General features: G+C 37.7%; 2 non-coding genes across 2 annotated transcripts; both read right to left on the reverse strand.

Annotated features, from left to right (window-relative positions):
- Positions 1 to 15,462: 15,462 nt before the first annotated feature.
- TRNAK-UUU lies at positions 15,463 to 15,535 on the reverse strand. The gene has a single exon. It is a non-coding gene; the product is annotated as a tRNA-Lys (tRNA).
- A 14-nt stretch (positions 15,536 to 15,549) lies between these two features.
- On the reverse strand, positions 15,550 to 15,622 carry TRNAR-CCU. The gene has a single exon. It is a non-coding gene; the product is annotated as a tRNA-Arg (tRNA).
- Positions 15,623 to 21,152: the final 5,530 nt, after the last annotated feature.

Raw genomic sequence — 21,152 nt, forward strand, 5'->3', positions numbered from 1 at the left:
TGGTGTAAATAACCTGTCCTGTGCAGACCAGCTCAAATCCCTATATTTTGTCTCTTACAGGTTGTTGAGGGAAGATCTATGCCTGGTACACAAGGCATTGTCAGACCCCATTCTGATGGACCTATTGCATGACTGCAAATAAAACAGCAGAAGAATTACCTGTTCTACAGGCTTAAACCTTGCCTGTGATGTAAATAGGACTTGCTGTAGAGACAGGTATATATCCCAGAGTCTACCCTGTCTCTGGACAGGCTCCCCATATATGTGAAGCAGAGTTCCTCTCTAACCTAATTCAACTGTAACTTGTACAGTTGGATGGGGAACAGGAAATTAATCCCTGGTTTGGCACCTATGTCTCAAATGGACACAGGCCATTGCCTAGGCCCCTGCTTACACTTATCAAGGGTACCAGAACTTGTCAAGAGATTTAAGATGCATGGCTAGGCTTAAAAATAGCTTTGTGGTTGTTAGCCTAGTAAGCACCTATGAATTTATGAATTATGAATAAATTTCTGGTGGGAGTTGGTAGAAAAAGTTTGTGAGGTGGTAGGTGAGTGGACTGAGAGATGAGAGCAGAGGCATGAGTGATAGGATGTTAGATGGGAGAGAAGTTAGTAAATACTGTACTTTGTGAAATACTTTCTGAAATGGCTAATTTTTGAGAAATAACTGTACTGTAATACTGCACAAAAACTTGAACATGTCATACACTACAGAAATCTTGAATAGTTTTAATGCGGCAAAGTAGCTCATAGCAAAAAAAAATGTGGTCATTTTCCTTTGTTTATGTTATGCTATTTGGACTTTATTTCAAACATTTTCCGCAGTTATTTGAATTTTATTTAATATATCGCAGTTTCAGACATTTCATTCACTTAGAAATTTGTTTAGAGTATTCTGAGTGCATCACTTTTTTTTTGTGAATAAGAAATAATTTAAGTAAGTTTTGATATCTGAAATATGTTTCTGACCTGTTTTTTGCGAGTTTTATGAACAGTAGGGATGATCCATTCCTCCATATTCCTCCACCATTAACTGAGTGCCGTCTTAGTCCTGAATCTGGATCCCACTTTTGACACCATGTCGCTTGACTTGGTTTACCATTGAAAGCGAACAGGCAGGATAGTTTGTTTTTATGCTTTACTACATAGAAATGCATCAGGATGGATTGCAGCAGTAAAAATATAAACAAACCGATTGACGAACTACACAGACATACATGCTTACTTCTCAACAGCTTACTACAAAATGGCAGTCAGGCTCACACATGCTCAGTATTTATACACTTGTGCAAGTTCCTAGAAGGATTCTTAAAGGTATACATACATATTGATCTACAGAGAGGAAGAGGAAGTGTTACTAAGTAGAACATGATATTGGAGTTAGTAGGTTGGTTGGGAGTGCTACTTTGAGAGTGAAAGTTTCAGAGTCGATATTTGTAAGTTGGGAGATTTTATGCAGGTGTCTGATGTGTTTGTGTGAGTGAGATATTAGGGTTAGAGCGTAGTGCTAAGCTGTATGAATGATTGTAGGTTTCTTTATGTGTAGGAAGGTGTGTGAGTTTGAGTGGGAGGGGGATAAATGTGTGAGATGTGATGTTTGAGCTGCGGGTGACGGTTGAATAAAGATTGATTAAAAGTAGGGAAATTAGAATGATGATGATTGGGTGGAGGTAGACTGAGAGGAGTTTTGGGGAATAAATATAGTTGTAGTGGGGTGGGTGTGAATTGACAGTACAGTAGAGGAATGCAGCATGCTCACCAGGCAGGAAAGATAAGAATTCCAAAAAAAAAAAAAATCTGACTACCCTCAAATCATGCTAAAAACCAACTAGGTAAACAGTATGCAAGCAGACTTGTAGCGTAGTCATGCTGTATAGTCTGTTAGTATATTTGTCAGCACAGAGAGCTAATATATCACCAGCAGTAACAAATTATAGATGGGGGAGTCAGGCTGTCTAGGCCAGATTGTTTGAACAGCTAGAAGATTTCCAAAAACTGTTTGCATTTCACTGTTTTTATGGCATCTTACTTTGTAATGTATGGGGGTGGTAATGGCTAACCCAGGGTAGTCTGTTAGTGTCAAATATTTTTATTTTTATATTTTTTTATTCTGTAGTGTAAGGCTGAGTTGAATTACATGAGGCTGTGTCCTAAGCTTTTCAGTCTGCACTCCTTTTTACAACAACATGGTTCCTTTTTTACTGGGACTCGTGCAATTAGAGGGTGAAGGCATACAATATTTGTTCAATATATTTCATCATCTGTACTGTGGTGCAAAGGCTGGAAAGGTTCTTTGCATCAAGGCAGGTAAAATTATGGAGTTCCAGCAGGCCAGCAGCAGTGTAAACTAAAATCAGAGCTCTGGGCAGTGAACAGCTTAAATTAGTAAAAGTGTGCAGACTAATGTAAATTATTTATGGATTCTTCAGCAATTTCTGTAAACGTTCAAGAAGGAAAAGAAAACGAAGTAAAAGATAAACTGTGAAAACTCCAAGAGAGACTTAAAGCAGCATGGTGGAGCAGAACAAGGAAAAGCTGACAGTAATGACAGCAGGAGGAAAAAAAATCACCTCAGAGAAAAAGATTGACCAAAACCATTGAGATTAAGATAAGTGGGTCCCTGTTGGACTATATAGAGACAAATAACAGAAGGCTGTGGGAAAGGGAATGTTTTAACCATGCATTCAGAGGAAATAGTACATATGCAAAGTACTCAAAATGAAAAGAGGCCTGACAGCAAAGTTGTCCAGTAGCACTAAATAAATGTTAGTGGGTCCACTCTTCAGATTCTTCGACCTGAGCATAGCAGTTGGCATTGTCCTGTGTTACTGGTTTACAGCTGTTGTGATGCTAGTACATACAAGTGTGGCCCCAACAGACACCCCAGGAATTGGACCTATCAGCTTAAATAGTCCTGTACACAAAGCCAAGTGTTGCATCATATCTAAAATAATTAACTATGGCATCAGAAATCTTAGACTCAATCTTCAGTAGTTTGGCTTTGAACACTAACCCTTGTAAACTTCTTTGAGAGGTTAACTCAGGCTGTAGAATGTGGACAAGCTTGCCCACACAGTGAATCTTGACATTGCTAAGGTATTCAACATTATGCCACATAAAATATAGTAAGCAAGTTGAAGATCCAAATCAGCCCATAAGTTAGGTGCATAGCCATTACCATGTAACAGTGGCAATCCACTTTGCATTTGAGCTACTTCAAGGGGCAAATTATCATCTCTGGGATAAAAATTCAAAGGGGAATATTCCAGAGTGATTCTGCATCCCCACTGCTCTTTTGTCTTGCCCTTAACCCATTAAGCTATTTCCTAAACAGGTAAGGCTGTGGTTACAATTTGGCTTCCAGAAACCTACCTTGTTTAAAGATTTTTCATCTACTTTTGGTAGAAGACTTTAAATGGTATAGTTCAACAGATAAGGAGTTGAAAGCACAATGACAAGTGGTTAAAACATTCTCACATTAAATAAAAATGTCATTTGATCTTGATAAATATGCAAAAGCGACATTTAAGACAGGAAAGCTGCAGCACCAAGAAAATATCAGCCTGGGACAGGAATGTGATATAAAGGAGCTTGAGCAGGGCAGGGGAGACTGTATAAATATTTGGGAATAGATGAAAGACTAGTGATAAATTAAGAACAAATGACAATAAAACTCTGTAAAGAATATTTCAGAAGACTAAAACTAATAAACTGCCTTTCCATCTAGGATTTAAGTCCAGGCTATAATTTTTTTTTCTCTACCTGCTCTAACTTACAGTTTTGGGGTAATTTGCCCCCAAAAATATTGGATCAGTTGGACAGGAAAACAAGAAAGATGCTTCGCTAATCAAATGGTATACAAAAATCAGTCTACCAAGATTATATATTCCTAATTCTGAAGGAAGTATGGGGCCTTCTTGAACTTTATTACATGTATGGATTTGTAATAGTGGGACTACATACATATCTACTGACCTCATAAAATCCAAACATAGTTAGTTTAAAAAAAAATTATGAAAAGTCATTTAAGGTGACATGCTTGCAGAAGTGTTTCAGGACGAAGTAGGAATGGAAGTCAAACCAGTTCTGGACAAAAAAATTAGACGGCAATTGAATGTGCCAAAACAAAAGAAATAATATAAGGAAACAGATCAGATGAGAAGAAAAAATGTGGAAACTCCATAAATATAGTGGCAAGTACAGAGATGCTCTGGAACAACCTTATTTTGACCAAGACTTGACACTGGGATGGTTAAGGAGAGAGGAATTGAAACCCAGAAGATGAAAGGCTAATAATAATAATGGCCCAAGATAGTGGACTTTGTATATGTTGATTTTGAAAATCCATTGAAAAGGTGGGAGATAGAGGCAAATGCAGGTTCTGTACAAAAAGAAATGGAAACAGTTGCACATTTTGTTGCTCTGTATGATACTTTAATGGCAGACGGCCTGTGTAGTCAAAGGTACAGTAATCTGGAATGACTGTTTCATTGAGGATTGTGCAAACACTACACTGTAGATGTAGTACTGGAAACATGAACCACAAAACATTATAGAGAATGCTGATTATATCACATGGAATCACCCTTTACCAACATTTTAAAAATAGATGCAAGATTTCCAAGGAAAGAAGACAAAAGTATCATTGAAATTGCTATACCCTGTGATTACAGTGTCTTAAATACAGAGGTGCACAAAGTCATAAAATAGCAGGATTTGCAGGCAGAAATGAGGGCAATGTGGAAGGAGGATACCCAGACAGTTACAATAGCAGCAGGAGCAATGGATCTCATAAAAAAGAATTTACAGACGTATTTAAATATGCTACCAATACCTGTAACTCTGTATGAATTGCAGGAGTCACTTTTGGGCATATTGCAGATTCTGAAAGGAGCAAATTGGCTAACATCAACGATTGAAACAATGCTAATTTCATGAACTCTAGCTGTACTCTGTCTTAATAATGGGGTCCATTCCCATTCTATTATTATAAACCCAAAAAGCTTGGAGAGATTAAACCATCGGAAACGTATCACAGAATTCAAGGACTTCATCATGGAATAGTGTGACATCTATAAATGTGAAGTCTCTAAATTTGAGTATAGCAGTATCATCAATGATGTCGATACTGCAATGAAGCTAAAAGTTCTACTCACACCTGGACAGATGTATAACCAAACATTTGTGGAGTTCTTAAAGTAAACCAGTGTGGTAATAAAAGGAAGAAGTTCCTAAACCTACATAGCAGAACAAATGAGACCCAAATTAAGGAGAACATCAAGTAACTAAATAAGAAACCATAAGAGGATACAAGAAGAACAAAGCCCTTCCATGATCTCAGACTAGCTATAGAATTTAAAGGCAACAAGAAATCCTCCTCTAGTTATGCCAGTAGGTATCACCCAACATTGTCCTGAGCGTATTCATAATAGTGCTAACTATATTGACAACAAACTGACAATTTTAGTGCAGCTTCACCCAGAGACACCTGTTCAAAACCCACTTATCTCTAAAAGAATCAAGCTACCAGCCATCACAAGTGAACATGTAATGAAGGTACTTCATCCATGGGGCCCTGTCAACATACCCAGTTGTTTAATAGCACTAAGCAAGCAGTGGTGTCCCACAGGAGTAGGTAGGGCACTGCTGTTGTGATGTCAATCCACAAGGGTGGCGCTAATACAGACCTCTGGAATTACAGACCCGTCAGCATATAGAGTCTTGTACGTAAAGCCATGCGATGTATCGTATCTCATCTAATTAACTATGACATCAGAAATTTTACAGACTTGATTCTCAGCAGTTTGGCTTGGTGTAATGAAATTTGTGAACTTCTTTGAGGAGGGTATTTAAGGCTGTCAAATGCAGACAAGCTGCCCAAGCAGTGAACCTTGACCTAGCCAAGGTATTCAGCACCATGCCACATAAAATATATTAAGCAACCTGAGGAAGCTCCAAATCAACTTGTATATAGTTAGTCGTGTAGCATCTGGCTTAAAGATTCGACGCACAGGATGAATATGGGGTAGGTCCTGTTAAAATATGACCATGACCATTGGATTTCCACATGGCTATGTGCTGCTGCTTGGCATCTACTTCACAGCTCTCCACGTATCAAATGAAGCTCTTTGGTTAACTAAGTTTGTGAATGATTGTAAGCTAAGAATCATCATGGCCGCCTTTGGAATAAATGCATATTCTAGCAAGAGCTTACACTCATCAACAGCTGGTGTACTAAAAAATGGACTCAAGCTTAGTGTCAAAAGGTGCAGCATTGTAGAATTTGGATACCATCCCTAGCTCCTGATAATAGCATTGATAGGTTGATTGATTGGTTATTACTTATGACGGGGATGCTGGCTTGGCCAGAAACATTATAAAAAGAGAATGGAACAGATTTCCTAGTACATCAGACCTGCAGTACATATTTGATAAGCCTCTTAAGTGTATTTACAGACGGGGACACTGTATTAAAAACATTTTGGAGAATGGTACCCCTAGGATAGGTGTTCACCTTTCTAACAAAAGGGGCACACACACAAGTGTGGTTGTTGTGCCCAATGCATTTATGTCAAAGTTGGAGAGATGGTTCATCTAAAAAGTAGAGACAGACTTTTTAAGACAAATGGTTTTGCTAATTGCAATACTAATGGAATTATTTATTTAGCCTCGTGTGACAAATGTGAAGCTTTCTATATAGGCAAAACTGAGAGAAAATTAAAGTCAAGAATGTTTGAACACAGGTACGATATAAAAAAGATGAACAGTAACAATCGTCTGTATAAACACACTCTGAACTGTGCAGGAGCTGCTTTTCATTTTTATGTAATAGAAATATTACCCATTGATCCTAGGGGTGGCCATTGGGAAACACGCCTAGAATACAGGGAACTGTACTGGCAACTAGTTCTTGAAGCTACTAGGTATCCTGGTTTGAATGAGATGGTTTCATTGAAGCCAGTCTTAAAGCTTAGGTCAGCTAAGCTTAAAATTATGTGACTTTCCAGCAGATGGTGCTATTTTACATTTTGTATGACCTACACAACCGTGTTTTAAATGTGGTTTTAAAAAGGTTTTATATTGTTAAACATTTTTTGTTTATAAGTTTTTACAAATTGTAAATGTATGTTTTTACAAGATTCCTGCTTGACCAACAAATGATTTTCTATACACTTCTGTATTTATTGTGTTTCATTGTTTGCATGTATGTTTTTTTTGCACTGTGTTTTTAAAAGTATAATAGTTTGTTAATTGATTAATTGGGGTTGTGTCTGTATATAAAGGGGTTTCAGAAGTTGGTATGCTCATCTGAAGAAGTTTTTGTGATGAAAATGCAGTGATACGGTTAATGTGTTCTGGATGTGTTTTACGTTTTTTAATATCGTATGCAATCAATAAAACAGTGGATTTTAGTCTGGTCAACCTTCCAGTGCCTTATTTTTGGTTATCAGTTTACTTTTTGGTACTTTTTTCTAATTTCTTTGTTTATTCAGTACAGATGTGTTTGTTGATTTGTAAAGTAACATTTACTAGAAAAGTGAAAGCTTTGCCTTGTCTAGCATTGGTAATGGCTTATAAAGTGATAACTAGAGAATGGAAATACAAATACAGTGCATCAATAAGAGAGGTGAAAAATGATTACAAAGATTAAAAATATGAAAGTGAGAACTATAAGAGATCAGAAGCAGAACTTAAAGTAACAAAATGGGCTGTTTGGAATGCTGTATTTGAATTTAAACGTAAAGGATGTAGACAGGGGACAAAGTACCCAAGCTCTCAGGATCAACAAAAGAGGCCTGTGTGTCCCACATTTTGTCCATTTATTCCACATTGATAGGCAGTGTTCCACATTCCAGTGTAGAAGGTTGAGAGCTATGACTGTCTTGATTCACAAGTTGGGTGGCAGCTGTCCTGTGCATCTAATTCCCCCACACACTTAACACATGCTTGTGCCAACTCTTGCACACACTAATCTCAGGCTTGGTGGCAGCACTGCTGTTTTTAATTCCCACAAACTCTTCATATTGTGATTTGTTTGCAGCATCTCTGTGTTTTATACCTGTACATTGTCTCCAAATATCAATTTGGTGACTCATCTAACACATTGCTTACACAGGTTTGGTGGCATTCTTCTTGTATTTTCAACTTCCACACTTTCCAACTTCAGGCTTGTACGCAGCTTTCCTAGGCCTCTGTCACTCACACCCTCTCCAGGCATGATAGCAGCATTCTTGTGTTACTTGTATCCACACACTGTGTACGTACAAGTTTGGGTTCACTTAAACACTGCCTTAGTGAGGGCAGCAAATCTTATTGGAAGTATACACCACCTCTTAAGTCTAATTTTTCTGGTCACACTTGTCTGACACTACTTGGCTATCAGTTCCTAAACAGTAGAAACATTTCTCTATTTTATTTGGCCAGATTTGGTAGTTGATAAATTGATTAACTTAGTTTAATGCACAAGAATTTAACCCGTACATAGTTTAATAGTTATTATACAACGACCCTCCATTAATATTCAAAAATGTGCACACTGATTGGTCAGCGTGCATGTTGTAAATCAGAGTCATAGTAATGGAGAACGCAAGATCTCTGTTGCTTCACACTGTCTCGCTATGTTAAACGAGTTTAACATAGCAAGACAGCTTTAAAAAAAGCAACGGAGATTCTTTGTTGCTTTTTTACAGCTGTCTCACTATGTTAAACTCCTTTAACATAGCGAGACAGTTTGTAAAAAGCAATGGAGATCTTGCTTTCTCCGTTGCTTTTTTCAAAACTGTCTCACTATGTTAAATGGGTTTAACATAGCGAGACAGCTTTAAAAAAAGCAACGTAGATTCTCCATTGCTTTTTTTAAAGCTGTCTCACTATGTTAAACCCATTTAACATAGCGAGACAGTTTTGAAAAAAGCAACGGAGATCTTGCTTTCTCCTTTGCTTTTGCCCACAGCTCTGATGTACTGCGTAGGCATACGCATGCGCAGTACATCAGAACTGCCGCAGAATACCAGACAGCTGCGGAAGGGCAGAAAGGAGGCATTATACAATGAAATTATTTAAGAAAAGTAATTATTTTTTTTCTTAAATAATGTCGTATAATAGCAATAACCCACTTCTGGGTGTGGGTAATGCTGGATTTACCCATGGTTGGCTTTGTTTGGCCACTCGGACTTCGCCCTCGTGACCAAACCACACCAACTGTGGGTAAATCCAGCATTACCCACACCCAGGCGTCAGTTATTGCTATATTATACAATATCTTCTCACTGCTATTCAAAAATCAGCATGTTGATTGGAGACCCAAATCAGCGTGCCCATTGTTAATTCAGCATATCCCAATAGAAAAAAGTCTGGTCACTTAACTATTTAAGTGGTAAGACTTTCTATTAACATATGATAAAAAAAAAAAAAGTATTCACATATTTTAAGAGGGTTAGAGCAAAATATGAGAAAATCATCAGGGTGCTCTGCAAATATCTGGACAGTTAAAAGGTTATAGTTCTACTAATATCAAAGGTTGCAATGCTTTTCACTTTACCTCTCAGTTATCCAGCCTTTAACAGAATTTCCCTCACTTTCCTCATATGTTTTCCATCTCTCATTTTTCCACTAGTACTGACATACTTTCCCAGTGTATAAATAAATAGCTAATAAAAAAAAAGACATGGGCAAACTGACATTGGTATGCAGTCTTGTATGCCAGCTCCCTAGAACTGTACTAAAGTGCTGTACAAGTGTGCGTTTGCACATTACCAGATGCATGTGTAGTACATTAATGTTCTTCCACCAGCTTCCTGATTTATTGAAGTGTCATTATACAGGCATTATTAAAAAAATGTAAGCAATTTCTTCCTTAAATAATGTCATTGTATAATAGCAGTAATCCACTCCTGGATGTGGGATTCACAGTATTTAATTACGGCTGGCTAGGTAAATCCTGTGATATGCACAGTTGAGTGTTACTGCTAAAATATTTTCATTTCCACCAACCCACCCTTAACCTTCTTAGCAACTACCAGCTCATAAGTTGTACTATCAACCTCTGATCCACACAACCCCTGACCTCTCATCTCTTATTAATCCCTATCAGTACTACCCAAAAAGTTATATTTGTCTTCCCACAAAAATATGCCCACCTACCCAACACTGCTTTCAACAGTTTGCAAAAATATGCCCCCTAAAGAACATGAATTTAAACTTTAATTTTACAACCCAAAATTAACAGCTCCTATTTGTTTGATATAGTGCCAACAGAAACGAGCTCCTCCACAATAAGAGCCCCTTCCACTTCAAAATATTTCCACCTTTCTTGATAAATTAATACACTTCAAAATTAAATTCAAAGAAGCTATATATATAGTACCAGAAGAATTAGTACCACCAACACTGCACCCCATGCTTGCTGCTCAGAAAATCCCTCCATAAGTTATACTACTTAGTAAAATCATCTTGGCTAGAGACAAACAAATTCAGGTCTGCTTAAACAACTGCCCAATCTTTTGGGTAACACAGCCCCATTACTCAGTTGTATTACCATGCTAATAATAACAATAACTCACTACCTCTCAAAAACAGTGACCAAGAATAGCCTAAACATTGATAGCATTAACTATAAATGGACAGCCTGGCTTCTTAGTGAAAAACTACAAACCTTAGGCATCACAGAAATTTGGCTTAAGGATGACTTCTATACATCTCAATACAGCCATTCATATATATGTTACCATTCATGACCTATTATTAGCAGAGCAGGCATTAGATAAGGTGAACGAAACACACAGTAAAAATGCAACCATTGAAATCATTCATATCACATAGTCTATTATAATAAAGGCAGAAACTACAACTGAATTGCAGTAAACATGGTCACAGGTGAACACACACGTTTAAATTTAAATATAGTATGTAAATATATTTAAATATAGGCATTACCTCCATACTTATACCTTGTTCTTTCTCATTGCTGCACTGTTACCTACAAGCATATAAAAGAATACAATAGTTTTAAGAGACTTCAGCATTAATGCCACAGGCCCCACGTCCCATACCCTGAACAGAATGCTCTTCCAATACAAATTGGAGGAGAGAGTTCAACAACCAAGCAAGACCAAACATGCACTGGATTTCATACTAACCAACATAAAAAACATGGGTGCCTTCAAGTACTTACCCTTCCTAATAACCTAAGGTGATCATTGCCTTATACCATCTGATTGGCCCTTCAGTACAAAGAAAAAGCACCTACGACTTATTACAGGCAGATCTGAGTCCAAAGAAGTCATGCTTCTCTGCATTTACTGACCACTGAATGGATGCCATTGTATTAACATAATGATCCAAATAATGCCATTTCCTACTTCATTAACAAATTTCCTCACGCACAAGATATGATCTTGCCTGTCATAAGGAGACTAACAGGATAGTTTTGTCACTCGCTAACTATGACAAAAACTTATTACTACAGACAAATCTTGGGAACTTTTGGTGGGAGGAAGGCATAATGGTTAAGGTGTTTACCTTGGAGACACAAGGTGCAGGGTTTGATTCTCACATAAGGTAATTGGCTAGGCTTAAAATGGCCCACAAGGGCAGTTGTCCTAGTACTAATCTATGAACAGCATCTTATGAACAGCAAAATCAACAATATGATGACCTTAGAAAAAGTGCTAGAATTGCTAGGGATTCTGTAGAAAAACACACTTATCTAAGGGAAATTCCCCCAAACAATTTTGGAAAGAAAATAAATGGTTTACAGGTGGCATCGGACTACCCATATTATTATTCTCCTTCTCCCTATAGAGACATTCATAATTTTGCCATTATTTCAACCATATAAGACCTTGTTAACAAATTATATCCGCAGTGCTCTCCTGTAACTCCTTTAAATCAAATGCCCAAGTCACAGTTGTACGCACTTGCTGCATTTTTCTCAGCATTTAAAGGGTACTGCACCTGCCCTTTACAATCTAACTGGCAAATAACACGGTGGCTATTGGGATCTAGTTGACATGATCGAAGGGCCATAAAGTTGAAACCCACTCAGCTGAGACCAGAACGTCAAATGTTGCATTTGTCAAAAGCCGACATGATCGAAATTAAACCACCGAATACCATGGTAGCCAGCAGCTCAGATGTCCACGCATACAACGATTTAAATACACTGTGTACACTATATAAATACATACATGCCTGTATACATGGTGATGTCTGAACTGCTGGCCTAACATGGTAATTCATGGATTGAACTTTGATTGTGTCTGCTTTTAACAAATGCAATGTTTGTTTTTATGGTCTCAATGGAATGGGTTTCAACATTCTGGACATTATATCATGCCAACTTGATCCGCTTACTGAATATCCTGTATCAGCTCTTATAAATTGAGCCATGTCTAACTATAAAGTTCCCTCACTATGGAAAAAAAAAAGCATCATTCCACTGCACAAGGATGGAATCAATTCAGATCTTTCAAACTGTAGGCCAATTGCAATTTTATCTCCCTATCAAAAATGTTAGAAAAATGTATTCATACACAAGTTCTCAGTTGTATAATAAATAGTCAGCTTCTATCTTCAACCCAGCATTGCCTCTTTCTTCATCACAGCAGAACTGTTTTGCTAAACTTCATTAATACTGTCAACATTCAAGCCTCGTTTCCACCATCTTCCTAGAAGTATTAAAAGTTTTTGATACAGTCTCTCACTGGAAACTCTCAAACCCTCATCTCTGCTAATTACTACTGTGTGCCATCGTGTATCAGGCAGGAAGAGAGAGGACAGTCATTTGTACTCATGGGCGCCTTATTTTTGGGACGTTACTGTAAGGTAAAATAAACGCAGGAGCTGCTTCTCAGTTCTCATAAAGCTAAGTCACCTTTCTTGAAAATCTGGATGCATGGCAACTTTGGATGCAGTTCTAAGTGCGACTCTCCCGTGTTGCACAGGTCATACTTTTTCAGGATGGGAATGGTAAAGCCCTTCATGCCTTTCATGACTGCACTTTGTAAGAGTGATATAATTGCAAGTAATGCATTTTGCAAAGAGCGGCTGTTTCAACAAACTGTTTTTAAAAATACAGTTAATGATTTTCGTTATATACTCAATTGACAGCTTTAATGTCAACTTATGTTTTTGTGGCTGTATGTCCGTTATTTTGAAATACATCAGCTGAGCTGTGCTCGACGAAATAATAATGTCTATAGCAGGATTACTTTAGCACTGGGTCTAGTTTCCTGTAACACCATTGTTAAGGCACTGTACTGAGTAGTAGTTCAAAGGAGTGCAAGTTTTGCGATTTAGTTAATTGATGATATTTGATAGCTCAAGGGATGAAAGTGAGAGAGTACAAGGTGCCAGACAGTTGTTTTACAGCTGTAACAGATGCTCAAAACATGGAAAACAATAATCTGTTCAGTCTGGCGAGGGTGTGTGTTAAACATTAACTGTACGGCAGCCACTGTCATGGGGCTTGCTTTGTGCAAGAGGAGCGTTCGTTTTGTCATGCAGTCGTCCTGTCACCTGCTCTTCAGCAATTTCACTCAACCACTGGGAAACCTCTGAAAGGCATCACACACTTCAGTGACGCACACACACACACACACACACACACACACACACACACACACACACACACACACACACTTTAGAACACAGTCTGCCAACAATTTTCGGCTCGATAAATGATTGGAACACAGCTGCTCTTTGTCTTACAAATCTGGTTGCAATAATTCATAAGTAAAAGCAAAAAAAAAAAAATTTAAATAAAATTCCATTTTAAACGTAACGAGGAAGGAAGCAAAATTAAATTAATTCCATTTTAAACAAGTAACAGGGAAGAAAGTTTAAAAAAAACAGTTAAGCAACCTTACTTCTAGGCTTGAATTTTAAATTTTCCAATGTCCATCCAGCCTTCCTTAGGCTTATGTACCCATCAGCAAACTGCTCACCAAGTATTCATAATCTGTCCTCACTCTCTTCTGCCCCTTTCAAACATGTCACTGCAATCCCACTTAGGGTTTCCAGACCAAAAGACAGCAACATCTGCAGGCTTATAGCTCAGCTGTGCCACTGACAGATATTTGGAAAACTAGTCTATGAGCAGCCCTTGAACATGGGTTTTTGCAACTCATTCAGCATACTGACTGCCCTATGCACCTCAACTGATACCATGTTCAATAATGTTGATTATAGTCTTCTTACAGAGGGACATTTTACTGACTGGTGTAGGGACTTTGAAATTGTACATCACCCACTTCTACTTAACACTGCGGTGGTGGTGCTACGATATCGTTGTCGCCTCACAGTAAGACATTGTCCTGTTCGATTCTCAGCTAAAGCGTCTTCTGTGTGTAGATATGCGTGAATGGACGTACCTTCTTGAAGGTTGTGCGTCAGGGCTGGCAACTACTCGGCATGTAAAAATCTACTGCCAATCATTAGCGGACCGGAGTTCCGCTGTGGTGACCCCTAACCGGGAAAAGCCGAAAGACACAACAACAACCCACTTCTACTTAACCTTGGAAATCTTAACTTTGGCTTTAATACATTGGAATGGTTCAAACGTTAGCTTAACAACAGAACATACCAGGTAATACTCCAGTAACTCACTAGCTGATCCTCGCAAATGTGACATTGGGGAACTATAAGTTTCTCTTCTTTGTCTACTCTATTCACTGCCCTAACAAATAACCTTTTTTACCTTAATATAATCATGTATGCTTCTGTTGTTCAAATCTGGTAAGAATATTACTGATCCACAGCAAAAATTAAAAATCAGTTTCCCTATTCTGTGTAGTTGGAACTACACCAATAAACTCCTGGTCAATCCTATTAAATTCAAGCCAGTTGGTAAGATGGCTGCACTACTCTGAAAAGCAAACTGTTAGTGTAAAAAATAAAGCTGTCGTAAGGAGCCAGTAAATGCTAACAATATGGGTAAAAGTCAGTTAACTGGTTAGTCACTGCAGTGTCTGGATGTCAGCAAAGAAGAAATCTTGAGAAAGCAAGAGAAAATCAACTAGAAAAGGAGAGGGGAAAAAAAACTCTGGTGGTGAAGAGTCTTGCAGATGTTCAGCAACAATCAGTTCAGGTGTCAGCTTTGATACAGAAGATAGCTTCCAGTAATTTAGAGGAAAATAAATGAAATGCATTCATATGTGTTAAAACTAAGGTGCTACACTGAACTAATGTATAAAATCAAATGACGAAAAGCTGGAAATAGAAATATCTTTAAGTCGTTATTCAGATGAGCTAATAAAACTGCAGGAATAAATTTCATTAATTTTGTGGAAGCACAAATACATAGGTTCATAGGTTCATAGGCTAGTACTAGGCTAACTGCCCTTGTGGGCCATTTTCAGCCTAGCCAATTACCTCATGTGAGAATCAAACCCTGCACCTTATGTTTGTAAGGTAAACACCTTACCCATTATGCCAACCTCCCACCCCTTAAAGAAACACATGCCCAAATAGGGACATGAACCCTGGACCCTCAGATTAAAAGTCTGATGCTCTACCGACTGAGCTATCCGGGCTTCAAAGATTATATCACCCCAGATGGGACTCGAACCCACAATCCCTGGCTTAGGAGGCCAATGCCTTATCCATTAGGCCACTGGGGCATACAAACATTTCAAGCATGGGCATTAATGCCCTTATAGCTTCCCAATATACCAAAACACTTGTTCCCATAATAAGTGTCCAGGCTGTTCTTAAAAAATATCTAAACTAGAACGTGCTTTAATGTAACTTGGTAGGCTGTTCCATGCATCAGCTACTCTGTTAGAGAACCAATTATTACACATCTCATTCCTATAGAATCTTCTACATAGTTTGTCTGATGATTCTCTAGTACTTTTTGATAACCCCAAACATTCCCAGAGGTAGCTGTCTCTAAATGCTGTATATACCTGAATAAGATCTCCTCTTAGATATCTGTAAAAGGCACTGTACAAGTTTAGATATAAATGTTCACATCCATGGATGCCCTTGGTATAGTTCCACTATACTCTTTCCAGTTTACTCATGCTTGTTTTCTTATAAGGTTTCCATGTTGTCATTCCATACTCAAGTTTGGGTCTAATGTAATTAACAGTGACTTCATTTTTGATTTCCTAGAGTTTATAAATCTTTTTATACAACCTATAGTTCTGTAACTGTCATTTAACCAATTGGTTGATGTGACTAGAAAAACTCATAGCTAGATACCCAGGTCCTTAAATGAGGCTACAGTTTCTATCACTGTGTGCTGTATTAAATATTCACATTTCAATTTATGTCTCCCAAATCTCATACGCTTAGTTTTTGATGTATTTATCAGCATATTATTCTCCTGTGCCATAATGGTCAATTTAGTCAAGTTATTTTGCAGGCATGCCTTATCCGTAATGCAGTTAATCAGTTTACCCAATTTCAAGTCATCTGCATATAGACTGTAGAGCATCTTGGATGAAAAAGTTAAGTCTGAAAGATACAATCTAAACAAGTAGGGTTCTAGGACAGAGCCCTGTGGTACACCCAGACTGTAACCAAGAATTTCACCTGTCCAGTTGCTGTATGATACTTGCCATGTCCTATCCGTAAGCCATGCAGCTGTCCATCTTATCAAGAGTACATAAGTACCTAGTAGTTGTAATTTACTGATCAGCATTTTGTGTATGACCCTGTCAAATGCTGGTTAAATCTATATAAATTGTATCACAGCACATTTTTTTATTCATAGCTGTTATTATATTGTTATAAAACATCATGTTACAGGTGGTAATAGATCTATTTTCACCATATGCATGCTGAGATATGGTTTCAAGTCCCAACCTATCCAGTCCTGACAATAACTTATCCAATATTATCTTCTCCATTGTTTTCATACAACATGAAAGTAGACTTAAGGGTCTATATGACTCTGGGTTTGTCCTACTCCCCTTTCCCTTAAATACAGGCTTAATAAGTGCATATCTCCAATCTTGCGGAATCTCCCCATATTCATAAGACCTAGTGAATAATAGATAGAATGCTACTGTAAGTTCTTGCTGAAGCATTCTCAGGTCATTGTTACTAATTCTGTCTCCTCCCTGTGATTTGTTAGGATCCAGTTTGTGCAGTTCTTTTTCAGCATAATCTAATTTAATTCCAGTATTTGAGGTTACCTGGATGTCACTGGGACAACGTATCACCCCTTTTGTGGAGCCAAACTGTTTTGCATAAGATTTTGTAAATATATCTTTAATCTGTTGCATCTGAGAATAAATTTTAGAATCTGCACACAGTTTATCAATTTGTATGTCTTTATGCCTTCCACATATTATGCACCTTTAAAAAGGTTCCCTATTATTCTCAATATCTTTATATAAATGTTCTTCAAATTTTTCTTGATCTTGTCCCAGACTATACTTGATCTGTTTGTCCAGTAAGTTTATTTCAGTTGTCAAAGTTGTAGTTTGACTTCACTTCCATTTCTTACATTTTTTGTCTCTCACCTTAATCAGATATCTTGTTCTTATGGAAATGTATCCCCTGATGTATGCCTAGATCCTGATGTTAAACATTTTTTTTGTTTTTTTACACTCAGTTTCTTTTTCAAAACTTTCCATATTCCTCCTTCAGTTTTTCCACTAAACACCTCACTCCAGTTAGTTTTACATAGTGACTGTTTTGCTTCTAAATAATCTGTAATTACCCTTCTGTGCATTGGTTTAGATTTCGCTTTGGCAGAATTACCTAGCAATAAATTAACATTTATCACCCCATGATCACTGCACATAAGTGGTGGTAAAACTTGAAGTAACAGTAATTTCTTTAGGGACACAATGTCTAGTACATTCCATCCCCTGGTAGTTTTTTTTACAGTCTGAAGCAGTTGTTGTTCCTGAATATACGCTGTAAATAATTTCCTTACTAATGTTGTTGAATCAATATTATTCCAGTCTATTTCTGGTAAATTTAAGTCCCCAGCTAATATTATTCTTCCCTCCTGTGTTTCATGCAAGAAATGTATGAATTCCTCTAGGTCATCTGCAGTTGACTTTGGTGGTCTCTGCACTCCAATTGTTTTATGCTCCAGGCTTGTCTTTATTGTCACAATTACACAGTCTATAGTATTGGTATTATCATTGAACATGTAATAATCGCAGGTCTCATAACTGTTTTTAATCCCAAGGATAATTCCTCCACCTGATTTTTTTGTTAGAATGTCTTTACAGTAAAAACATTTATACCATCACAGAACTGGTTTCTAGTCATTGTTTAACCATGTTTCACAAGCAATAACACATCAAGCTTGTGGGAATATAGCAATTTTTCCAATACAAAAACTTTATTATCAATGCTCCTAGCATTAACAACCACCAGAGATGCATCAAATGTTGATGTCTGTGAACTGTTAAATTTTCAACCTGACAAAAATCCTGTGTAGTGTTTGTCAAATATTGCAAAATATCTGCTGCAAAAATTCTCTTCCCTGATCTTGACAAATGCACACCATCATGTCTGAACACTTATGCCCAAAACTAGGCTTGGATGTTGAACACATTTCCATTTTTCAAAACAGGGCATTTTTCCATGTAGGTACTTGCCCAAAAAGTCTTTTCATTTACAGTGAACTGGCTATCCTTTCTTTAGGTGATTTTTGAAAAATATGTCCTAACACCACTGCAAGCTGTACTATCTAAGAGGGCTGTCAGTTCCCTACTAACAGGCAGAGAATCCTTGTGGATGAGATCATTTGTACTGAAACAGATCCATAATTCCTTGCGTTAAGGAGTTCCACGGCTTGACTCGTATCATCTGTTTTTGCTCCAGGCAAGCATAACACTATTTGATGTTCGTTATCTTCTCTGCAAATAAAACTATCAGTTCCTCTAATAACTGAATCTCCAATTACAAGAATATCTTTGCTGACCAGCTCTGAAGAATCTTCAACTTCTAATTCACTAATATCTGCTCTATCAATTGTTACGAAGGCCATATCTTCATCACCATTAGTCTTATTAATCCCACTGTTTTCATTGTGTATTAAATTCTCATACAGTTGGCATTGTAAATCTGCAGCTTGAGCCATGTAGTCAACATTTGTCTTTCTTTTCGTATTTCTTGCAGTAATGCACTTCAATCCTTCCACATTCAATTTTGATTTCTTCTTTTTCACCTGCCCCTTGCCTCTTATTTCTGCCTTCTCTTTTGGAAAACTTATGCCTTTTTCTGTAGACTGAAGGTTTTCTGATAGAAAATATCATTCCCTGTAATCTGTGTTGCATAATAAAGCGGTGTTCTTTTTAGTATATATTCTCTTTACTTTACAGACATTAGTCAGTTTCTTATTCTTCCTTGTTATTTGTTCTGAACATCTTCCTTTTTTCTTTTTTTTTTTTTTTGTTTCCTTCTAAACAATCTGGATCCTCAGATTGCTAAATACTTGCATCCAGAATTCCGAAGTTGTCAGGTGCATTGCCTTGTTTCATAGGGGTTTGAATGATCTTTACAGACAATAGATGCATCATTTCTTAAATGTGTTCCATTTGCTCTTTGCCTAACAGTATTTATCTCATCAGTCCAGTCATCATTGAAACTGTCCTAGCCTCTCCATAGATGCTGCTGTTGTGCCTGCTAGCATGTTCATGACCATTTGTAGCCATTATTTAAGGGTTCCCCCCTCCCATCAAATACCTACATCAGTTAAGAAGAATCGCCCAGAAAATACTGTGGACCCAGCAAAGAAGTTTGAGAGAACCATAGCCTGAAAGTAGTGAATGTATGTTAACTTTCTTGGTTTAGTGTACTTTACATAGTGTATTCCCTTAAGGACAGCTGACTGACTTTAGTGTGGTCAAACGCTGCATCACAGATTAGTGTCAGGCATCACCCCCCCATATATCTGTTACCTTCTTAGTTATACTGCACTACTTTTCCTCTATAATCTAGAGTGCACCTTTGCCTCTTCCTACCCATCCTGCCCACACTCCAGCTCCCTGAATTACACAACACATCTCTGATATACTATTTTATTTGAATTTAGTGTAAGGTTACTTAACTGCCACATACCTATCTTCCTCCCATATAGGATACATATTGCAGCAATAGGCTCTCTTTCACATAACACTGATAGTCTCCCAAACTCTCCAGTGTCTTGGACTACTGGCTCTGCCCCGCTTCGTTTGCTATGGTCACTCCGCTCCCCTACCCCATTCTCACCCACCCCATATCAATTACATTTATAGTTATACACCACACCCTCTATAAGTTCCCTCCCACCCATTTAGAGTTTCACACCACACACATTACTTACAAACCAACACCTTCACCACACCTTTACTATCACTCATTATTAGTATATCAAACCCACTTACTTTGTTACTACCCTTAAACACACTTCACCAGACATGATGAACTATAAACAACAGTCCCACTTAATAAAAGCACTACTCTACCTATGTACCATCATCACCTTTCTCCTGCTCTGCTCTTACCACACTCAACTACATATCAGTACCTCCCACAATGGCAAACCGAACCTCTATCCACTCCCCTGAAACTTTATAACTTCCCTATCTCACCACTAGACCTCACCTCCTCTAGATCAGTCTCTTACTCCCACTACAAACTGTCAGTCAGAACTAGCCCTCACTCCTCATTAAAATATACGAAATTGCTACACAAACTGACTAAACTGTATCTTCACTTACTTCAGAAATTCATTCGCATGGTGACATTCACCCTAATCCACAGCCCACCACAACACCCTACACAGACACTAATCAGCAAAACCCCCTATACTATAGACCTACCTCCTCTCTCCTCTTCATTAACATAAATGCAAGAAGTATACTTTACAAAATCCAGGACCTTCATGCCCTTCTAGCTGTATATAAACCAGAAATAGCAGTGCTAACAGAAACATGGCTTAAATCAGAACACCATAATAATGAGATTACAGCCCCTGGCTATAACATAATACGCAGAGATAGAGTAGAAAAAAAGGGAGGTGGCATAGCGATATTGTTCCAAAATCATCTCACCATTGAACAAATTGATTATAAAACCCAAGAAATCAAAGACATTGAACTAATCCTTGCCCAATTAAAACTAAACTCAAACAAACATATTATTATTTCAGGTGGCGTCATTCCACCAGGCAATAACACTACTATAATGGAAAAC

This window comes from Protopterus annectens, chromosome 1.part0, assembly GCF_019279795.1.
Source record: "Protopterus annectens isolate FY-2018-M chromosome 1.part0, PAN1.0, whole genome shotgun sequence".
NCBI lineage: Eukaryota > Metazoa > Chordata > Ceratodontiformes > Protopteridae > Protopterus > Protopterus annectens.